Source organism: Apodemus sylvaticus, chromosome 3, assembly GCF_947179515.1.
Source record: "Apodemus sylvaticus chromosome 3, mApoSyl1.1, whole genome shotgun sequence".
Taxonomy (NCBI): domain Eukaryota; kingdom Metazoa; phylum Chordata; class Mammalia; order Rodentia; family Muridae; genus Apodemus; species Apodemus sylvaticus.
The window spans coordinates 122,667,600-122,677,135 of NC_067474.1; the positions used below are offsets into that span (position 1 = coordinate 122,667,600).

A 9,536-nucleotide genomic window follows, 5' to 3' on the forward strand; every position below is an offset into this window, starting at 1 on the left:
GGCCGGGAGTGGGGTGGGACAGCCAAACTGAGAAAGCCAGGCAGTCGCAGGAAGGGTGAAAGAGGCGGGGTTGGACCGTGCGTGTGCGTGCCCGCGCGAGGGCGTGTCTCCTGAGACCTCTGGGAGGGGGGGGCCCGAGGCAACGCAGAGCAGAGTAAGGGTAGCCCTGAGGAAAGACGCGCAAGCGAGGTGGCGCATCTGGGCGGATCCAGTGCCAGGAGAGGGCAGGGCGGAGCTACGCAGGGCACGCGCCTGGGAACTCCGCTGAGGCCAGGGTGGAGGCGGGGCGGGGCCGGGCGGGGGCGGGGCGTGACGGGGCGGGGATCGCGAGCGGACCGGGTCTTTTCGCCGAGCTACGCGAGGCCCAGACGAGCGGGTCTGTGCATCACGGTGGGCGGGCACGGGAGAGGCGATCACGGTGGGCGGGCACGGGAGAGGCGGGAGCCCGGTGGTGAGGCTGGCAGAGGGTTGCGGGCGGGAAGGAACCGGTTGTAAGGAGACGCGCGGCGGGTTGTAAGGGGCCGCGGGAAGAACAGCGACGTCTCTAGGAAAGGACAGCCTGACTAGGGCCTTGCCTCTCTCTAGGCCCCCTCCCCAAGAACTTGTAGTACCCTGAAATGATGCTTTGACCCTCATAAGGAAGAACAATTACAAATTACAGTTAATATGCCAAAGACATCGTCAGCATAGCCCAACCTCAGTTAGGAATAATATTTAAAGACAATGTGGGTGCATTTACGTTATTTGAAAACATTTGGGTATTGGAGGTGAGAGAACTGTGTCCGGACTGCCACTCTAGAAGTCAGAGAATGACCGGTTTTAAGTGTACGGCCAGAGCTACCAGTATAGGAAAGAATTTGGGGCAGGCAGATATAAGAGCACCCAAAGGTGCTAGTCAATGAGAAAATCAACCCAGGACTTGACCCAGAGGATTGCTGGAAAAAGTCCCAGAAAGGGCCACACTGTGTATTTAAGAAAATCAATGGCCCTGGTAAAGGATAAGGAATCCACAGTTCCTGTCTGTAAAACTCAGAAAGGATGGATGGTGTTCTAGCTCCTATTGCCACTTTGGTAGAGTCCCCGAGGGTATTCATGCTAGCTTAGCTCAAGTGTGTACTCTCAAACCTGCATCTTGGAGCTGTGTGGAGATATGTGTGCTGAGTGGTTTTATGGATGTTTTGGGGTTGGTTTGCCTCTTTCACATTAACTGCAACAAAAACTTAATGAAAGCCCAATTTCTGCCCCTTATTTTACAGGTCAGATATCGGTAGTTCAGGTTTATTCATTTTGTATTAAAGTGCTTGTTTGCTCTTTCCTTAGACATCTTAGATCATTTAAGAATGAGGTTAAAAAAAAAAACCTTAAAATTTGAAGAGAACACACTGCACACTGTATCTTATTCATCTACTATATATACATAGATATGAGAATGTTTCCCTAAATGATAACTGTATTTTGGTTTTTTTGAGAGCAGGTCTATTGTAGCCCTGGAAAGCCTTAAACTCACTTCTAATCTCCAGCCATGACCTTCACAGTATATGGGACATCATCCCTGACTTGGGATTCTTTTGGAAATGCATTGATTCTTCCTTACACATGAGTTATCCATATGAGATATACATTCTGAATTTACCTGTTTTGAGACATTCACACCAATTCAGATAGTAAAAGCAGAATTAGAAAATATAAAAACACCACAGATTTGTTTGTCATCCTTTTGCAGGGGGTGTGCATTTTTAGTATATGCATGACTGGGGTGGGCACTGGGAGTTTTTTAAAATGCTTGTTTATAGCCGGGCATGGTGGCGCACGCCTGTAATCCCAGCACTTGGGAGGCAGAGGCAGGCAGATTTCTGAGTTTGAGGCCAGTCTGGTCTACAGAGTAAGTTCCAGGACAGCCAGGACCAGACAGAGAAACCCTGTCTTGAAAACCAAAAACCGAAAGAAAGAAAGAAAGAAAGAAAGAAAGAAAGAAAGAAAGAAAGAAAGAAAGAAAGAAAGAAAGAAATGTTTGTTTATTACATTTATTCATTTGGGGTAGCATGCTCATGAGGTTTTTTGTTTGTTTGTTTGTTTTATTTTGTTTTGTTTTAATCTCCCTCAAACAGTATGGAGCTTAATAATGTCTTTGAAAGGTTCAGAACTGCATGCCATATCCTGGATGGGAATCACATTGTTAGCACCCAGCTGCTCGTTGTAAGTCTCTTCTCAGCTTGCCGTATCAGCTGTATAAGTGCCTTGGCCCTAGTACAAGAGGACCCCTATTGATGTTTAAATATTTTGATGGAATGTACTACCTCTTTAACGTCTTAAGTTGTGTTTTGTTTTGTTAGGCTTTTGGATATCAAATCTGGGGCCCATTGGCACTTTCCCATTGGCTAACTTTTAGTAAATCTAAAGTAACACTTTTAAATTTTACCTTTGGGACCATCTTGTCTTATGTTGATTTTGTCATGGACTAAGCAAGTTAAATTTTAATACATCTAGATCAAAGATCATAAAGGGCCAAATAATATTTTAGGCTTTATAGTCTGTGACAGCTACTCAGTTCTCCTACACAAAGGCAGCCATAGACAATATGTAAATGGTGAACATACCTTGGGCCAATGACACTGTTCTGTCCTGATCTCTCTCCCCTTTTTTCCCACCTCTCTCCCCCTCCCTCTCCTTCACTGAACCCAGGATCATGAACATGCTAAGCACACGTTGTACAAACTGTACTATACACCCCTGCCCCTCCAGCATTTTGTTTTGTTTTGGTATTTTGTTTTTTGAGACAGGGTTTCTCTGTATAGCCCTGGCTGTCCTGGAACTCACTCTGTAGATCAGGCTGGCCTCGAACTCAGAAATAGACCTGCCTCTGCCTCCCAAGTGCTGGGATTAAAGACATGCACCACCACTGCTGGGCCCCTCTAGCATTTCTTTTGAGGGCCAATTCTATTCAGTGTCTATAGAATTGATATGCACACCTGTGCCCATATTTAACAACGATGTTATTTCAAATACCTTTACGTAGTGCTGCTCCTGCTTCCTTTGGCAATAGGATCTTACTCTGTAGCTGAGGATGGCCTGGAGTTTACTATGTAGCCCAGGCTCCCTGCCCACTTGTGATAATCTTGCTTTTGGCCTCCCATATGCTTTGATTACAGATCTGTACCACTATGCCAAGCCGCAAAAGTTTTGGATGAGATGATAGCTCAACAGTAGATCATGTGCCTAGCATCCTAGCATTCTAGCATAGGTTTAATTCTTAGCCTATAAAAATAAATTTAAATTTTAAGAAGGGCTGAGTAGTACAAGTTCATTTTGTTTTGCTAATAATCATTCTGAATGTAGCTATTTAAAGAGCTATTAGTAATTGCTGAAGTATTGTCTGTCATTCAGCCTATATTTTCCTGGACCAAAGAGTATCTTTGAAAATATTTTATTAAATTTTTCAGAAACAAACATATTCCTAATTGTTAGGAACTCTAAGGGGAAAAAAGAAAGTTACTTTGGTGTAACTTGATAGTTAATATTATTATTACTTTCAATTTTAACTTACTTGTGTCCACATTTTCAATTTGTAATAAACTAAGAGTTTTGTTTATAATTAGCATCTAGGTCCATCAGCATGTGTGTGTGTGTGTGTGTGTGTGTGTGTGAGAGAGAGAGAGAGAGAGTTCTCCATTTTCCTCATCTTTAAGAATTAACAATATTCATCCAATACCAGTTTTCTAGTATCAGTAGCATAAAGGTTGTGGTTAGATTAGTCAAGAAAAATGCACACAGAAATGTTAGAATATGTCTCTCACCTTATGACTGCAGCTCTTAGTACTCTTGATACTGTTTTGATCTTTAATAGAAAGTGAACATTTTGCTAATATAAATACTAAAAAGAAATAAAATAAAAGCTATCAGTAATTAACATAAGGCCTTTTGTTTGTTTGTTTGTTTGTTTGTTTTATTTTTCGAGACAGGGTTTCTCTGTGTAGCCCTGGCTATCCTGGAACTCACTCTGTAGACCAAGCTGGCCTTGAACTCAGAAATCCTCCTGCCTCTGCCTCCCAAGTGCTGGGATTAAAGGTGTGTGCCACCACCACCCGGCAACATAAGGCCTAAAGATGGCTCAGCAGGGAAAGTGCTTGGTACATAGCCTGGGCCATTTGAGTTTGGTCCCCAGAACCACATCAAGGTGGGAGGCGAGAACTGACTAACGTTTCAGAGTTGTCCTCAAAGTTTCACAGTCACTAGGAAACTCACACCTACATAAACAGCATACATAACACTCAGTAATAATAAATAACATTATTAAAAAGTATTTAAATTGTAAAAATGGTTCAAGAACTACCAATGTTGGAATTTTAAAACTGGCTCTAGAGCTGTGCTGGGTGGCACACGGGTACACACCTGCGAGTCTAGCACTGGGGAGGCTAAGGCAGAAGAATCACAGGTGTGAGGCCAGCATTCTAAACATAGTGAAAACTTGTTTTTAAAAATAAGCAAACAAAAAAACAAACCCTATAAACACTTAATCCGGTATGGATCAAATAACCCCTTTATGTCTTTGCCTCTCTCTCTGTCTCTCTGTCTCTGTCTCTGTGTGTGTGTGTGTCTGTGTGTCTGTGTATCTCTGTGTGTGTACACTTGCACCAGTTCAAAGCCAGCTTAGGCTAAATAAAAAGACATTTTCTAGGAAGGAAGAAAGACGAAAAACAAAATATTCTATTTGTATTCTATTATTTGCTTTCAGTCTGTGTCTTTATAAAGTTAAAGTATGTCTCAAAAAATTATTTGGTTCATTTTTGTTTTTGTTTTTGCTTTTTTGGATTTGATTTTTTCGAGACAAGATTTCTCTGTATAGCCCTGGCTGTCCTGGAACTCACTCTGTAGACCAGGCTGGTCTTGAACTCAGAAATCCGCCTGCCTCTGCCTCCCAGAGTGCTGGGATTACAGGCGTGCACCATCGTCATCGTCATTGTCGATGTCGTTGTCAACGTCATTGTCGCTGCTGCTGCCACCACTACCACCTGGCTATTTGGTTGATTTTATTTGTTTGTTTGTTTGTTTGTTTGTTTGTTTGTTTTGGATTTGGTTTTTTTGAGACAGGGTTTCTCTGTGTAGCCGTGGCTGGCCTGGAACTCACTCTGTAGACCAGGCTGGCCTCGAACTCAGGAATCCGCCTGCCTCTGCCTCTCAGAGTGCTGGGATTAAAGGCTTGTGCCACCGCCACCGGCTATTTTTTTTTTAAAGATTTTATTTATTTATTTATTTATTTATTTATTTATTTATTTATATGAGTACACCATTGCTCTCTTCAGACACACCAGTAGAGGGCATCAGATTCCATTATAGATGGTTGTGAGCCACCATGTGGTTGCTGGGAATTGAACTGAGGACCTCTGGAAGAGCAGTCGGGTGCTCTTAACCGCTGAGCCATCTCCCCATCCCTATTTGGTTGATTTTTAAATCCAGTCTAATAAGGTAGTGCTTAGTTTATCAACAGTAAGTGGAAAGATACTGTATTTATGTTTAAATTTGTGTTCTGCCCTCTTAGTATAGTCAAATGTTTTTCTGGTATTGTATTTTTTCTCACCTATTGGCTTTTATCTTAGTCTGTGTTCCTATAATAAGATACGTGAAGCTGGGTGACTTGTCAAGGAAGTAGGTTTATTTAACACATTGTTCTGGAGAGCCAAGAACTTGTTAACATCTGCCTGGTGTAGGTAAGGATCTAATAGGTGATAGATAGCATGTAGGGAAAAGAGAGTCCACAAGGCCAGAGGTGGAAGTAGGAGAGTGGGGAAATGAATCTACTAGAGACACAGCCTGCTCTCTGAGACCCTTATTGGTAGTCACTGAGAGAGGGCCATTGTGACCTGTCCCTTCCCAGTAGGTTTCATCTCTTACAGGCCCCACCACCTCCCACTGTAGTTATAGTAAAGTCCAAACTCGCACCATTTGACCTAAAGAAGACTTCTTTCTATATCTGTTGGTTTTATCTTTATTGGTTACTATACAATCCTAAGATTATGACATGAATCCTTAACATCCTAGTGTTTCTCCTTGTTTGTCTCTGTTTGGTTTCACAGTGATGGAATCTAACCCAAGCCATTGGCATGTTGGGCCAGTATTCTACCGCTGAGCTGTTTTCCTACCCTCCACCACCACCCCATCTATTTTGAGTTAATATTATTTTGCTTCATGTTCAGTGTTAAGAATTTTACTAACATGATCTATGCATGTCATTTCATTACCTTCTTCTTGCTTCATATTATATATTTGTTTTGTTTTGCTTGTTTGTTTTTTTTATTTTGTTTTTTTGAGACAGGGTTTCTCTTTGTAGCCCTGGCTGTCCTGGAACTCACTCTGTAGACCTGGCTGGCCTCGAACTCAGAAATCCGCCTACCTCTGCCTCCCAAGTGCTGGGATTACAGGCATGCGCCACCACCGTCCGGCTGCTTTGGTTTTGTTTGAGAAAGGTCTCATATAGCCAGGTTGGTGTCCAGCTTGCTTATACACTAGGATAGACCTGAGCTTCTGACCATCTTGCCTCCTCCGCCTGAGTACTTGAATTACAGGTGTGTCATTATACCAGGCTCATATTTTCTACCTCTGCGCCTCTTCAGTCTCTACTTTTCATTGCTATTATTTTTTAGGTCATTCAGTAGACTCTGGAAGTCTTTTCTGTTTTTCTTGTTTTGCTGCTGGCGATACAACCCAGGACTTCTTACATCTGAGTCACGCTTGCAGCCCAGATCCAGAGTCCTTTAAAGAGAGTGTTAAGCTAGCTTCTCTAAAACATATTCTTTGTTAACAGTGTATTTAACATCACCAGTGCTTTCTTTCTTACAGAGCTAGGTCGAATCTAGAGACATTTAGTGCAATGGTTAATCTTGATTGGACTAAACTCCACCTATATTAGTAAAGTACACCTCTGGAGGGTCAATGTTTCCAGAGATATGTTATTGTGGTTTTTGCTCTGATTGCTTTGCTTTTTTATCTTTTTCTTTCAGCAATAGACTAATCGTGCCTAAGTAAAATCTTCTCTGTGTTTGTTCAATTTAAATTTCAGGGGTATTTGCAGTTGTAAATTTATATTTTAGATTTGGGGAAATGTTAATCATCCTTCTTCATGTTTTTCTTCTGCACTATTCAGCATCCCTGTCCTAAGATATCAATTCCGACTGTGCACATTTCAGACTGGTTGATATTATTTTATAGGTCTGATGCTCTGTTCACTTATTTATCTTTTAAGTTAATTTTTTAAAATTTTATGTGAATGGGTGTTTTGCCTGCATGTCTGTGTACCACGTACATGTATGTGTTCTAGGGATTGAACTCACATTAGGCGTGACTGGAAGAGCCCTTCCTGACTGAGCCATCTTGCTAGTCCACTGATCTTTGATTAATGCTAAATTCTATCAGATGTTAGGCCTAGCTAACATTTTTTTAAAAAAACTTTACATAACTGTATTTTTCAATTTCTGAATTTTTGTGTTGTTCCTTTTGAGTTTTCATTTCTCTTGTAAAACTCACTTTCTGTTCACCCATTTTATCTATGTTCTTTCTAAATTCTTTCTTTTTTTTTTGTTTTTTTTTGTTTTTTTGAGACAGGGTTTCTCTGTGTAGCCCTGGCTATCCTGGAACTCACTCTGTAGACCAGGCTGACCTCGAACTCAGAAATCCGCCTGCCTCTGCCTCCCAAGTGCTGTGATTACAGGCGTGCGCCACCACCGCCCAGCTTAAATTATTTCTATATAGGTATCTTTGTGTCTTCTGATATAAATTAGTGCATGAGTACCACCAGCACCTGAGTCATCTGTTGAGCGGCTTCTAACCTTGTTTGATTCAGTGTCTTCAACAGAAGGTAGTAGTAAACAGGCAATTTTTTCCCCCTAGAGGGTTCACATTTTCATATCTTTTCCTTTATCTGGGAGATGGCATAAGGGACTAATCAATTCCTCTGCTTCTTTAGACCATGTTGCAATTTTAAATACATTTAATTTACTTCTTATTTCAAACAATTAAGTGGTAAGCTTAGTTTGTCCTTCATTGTGCCTGTCTCCTATGTACATGAGACTAAAGACACCTTTCTTTGCCTCTCAGCTAGCGGCAGCTTCCGGGGAGCCTCACAGGTGGGGTGGGGGTGGGCTTGTTTCTTTGATCTCATCTCAGGTGACATGCATGGGGGCTGTGCTGCAGCTGCACCTAACTGTGCTTAACATGCATACAATGTTGATAGAGCTCACAAATACACTGAGGGAAAGATGCCAGCTACAAATAAGCCAGAACTGTGATTCCAAGTCCATGAGATCTAGACAGACTTCACCCACAGTGTTGGACTAGGACCTCTGCTCCTGTGGGGAACGGGGAGAGGTAGTAATTGGGAAGGGATGACGAAAGCTTTTCACAAGCTCCAATATTTCTTTACTTAATGGGTTTGATTTGTAAAGCTTTGTTGAATACATTGCTTGTGATTTGGTCCCTTTTTGTGTGTGCATGTTATAGTTCAGTAGGCAACTCTTACATCAAAACCAAAGCCCAAGCCATAAACCGAGGATGGTGGAACATATCTATAATCCTAGCAGTCAGGAGGTTGAGTCAGGAGGATTTGAGTTTGAGCTAATAGCAAGAGCCTGTTTCAAAAACAAAGGGTTTTTTCTTTTTGTTTTTGTTTGTTTGCTTGTTTGTTTGGTTGGTTTTTCAAGACAGGGTTTCTCTGTGTAGCCCTGGCTGTCCTGGAATTCACTCTGTAGACCAGGCTTGCCTCAAACCCAGAAATCCACCTGCCTCTGCCTCCCAAGTGCTGGGATTAAAGGTGTGCACCACCACTGCCCGGCAAAAACAAAGTTAAAAAAGAAAAATCAAGTATGGCTTGGGAGAAAGCAATTATAAAGACACATAAAATAGAATTTGTAGACTATTTCTAAGATGTGCATGTGCGTATGCGCGCGTGCGTGTGCGTGTGCGTGTGTGTGTGTGTGTGTGTGTGTGTGTACTTGTGAGTTGCTCAGTGTAGGTGCTAGGAACTGAACTCTGATCCCTGGAACCCATATAAAAAAGCCAGATGGCATGTGCTAGTCAGCTCAGTGCTGGAGAGGTACCAATGACCAACCCTGTCTCAAAGGAGGTAAACACACAACGCACGCACGCATGCACGGACACATACACATACATGTCTGGTTACTATGCATCTATCTATCTACATCAGAACAGGTATGTGAAGCAGAGGATAAGATCTGAGAGACTCTTTTCTCTGTTTCACCCTCCAATATCTTCTGTAGTGGACCTCAATAAGATTCCTTCAGCAGAGATGACTAGATGACTAGCTCAGAATTTTTTTTTATTTATTATGTATATGAGTACACTGTCGCTATCTTCAGACACACCAGAAATGGACATTGGATCCTACTATAGATGGTTGTGAGTCACCATACGATTGCTGGGATGAACTCAGGACCTCTGGGAATAGTTAGTGCTCTTAACCACTAAGCCATCTCTCCAGCCTATAGTTCAAATTTTTTTAAGTAAGGTTATCACTTTCCTTATTTCAT

General features: G+C 42.0%; 1 protein-coding gene across 3 annotated transcripts in view; it reads left to right on the forward strand.

The window, feature by feature from the left end:
- The first annotated feature begins 303 nt into the window (after positions 1-303).
- Positions 304-9,536, forward strand: part of Ift25 (intraflagellar transport 25) — a 29,832-nt gene continuing 20,599 nt past the window's right edge. The window contains exon 1 of one of the 3 annotated variants that reach the window (XM_052176914.1): positions 304-376. The gene's annotated coding sequence lies outside the window, so the exon portion shown is untranslated. Of the gene's footprint in view, positions 391-2,130; positions 2,197-9,536 lie in introns of those variants that run through there. The other 2 variants (XM_052176913.1, XM_052176915.1) reach the window with 2 other exon arrangements.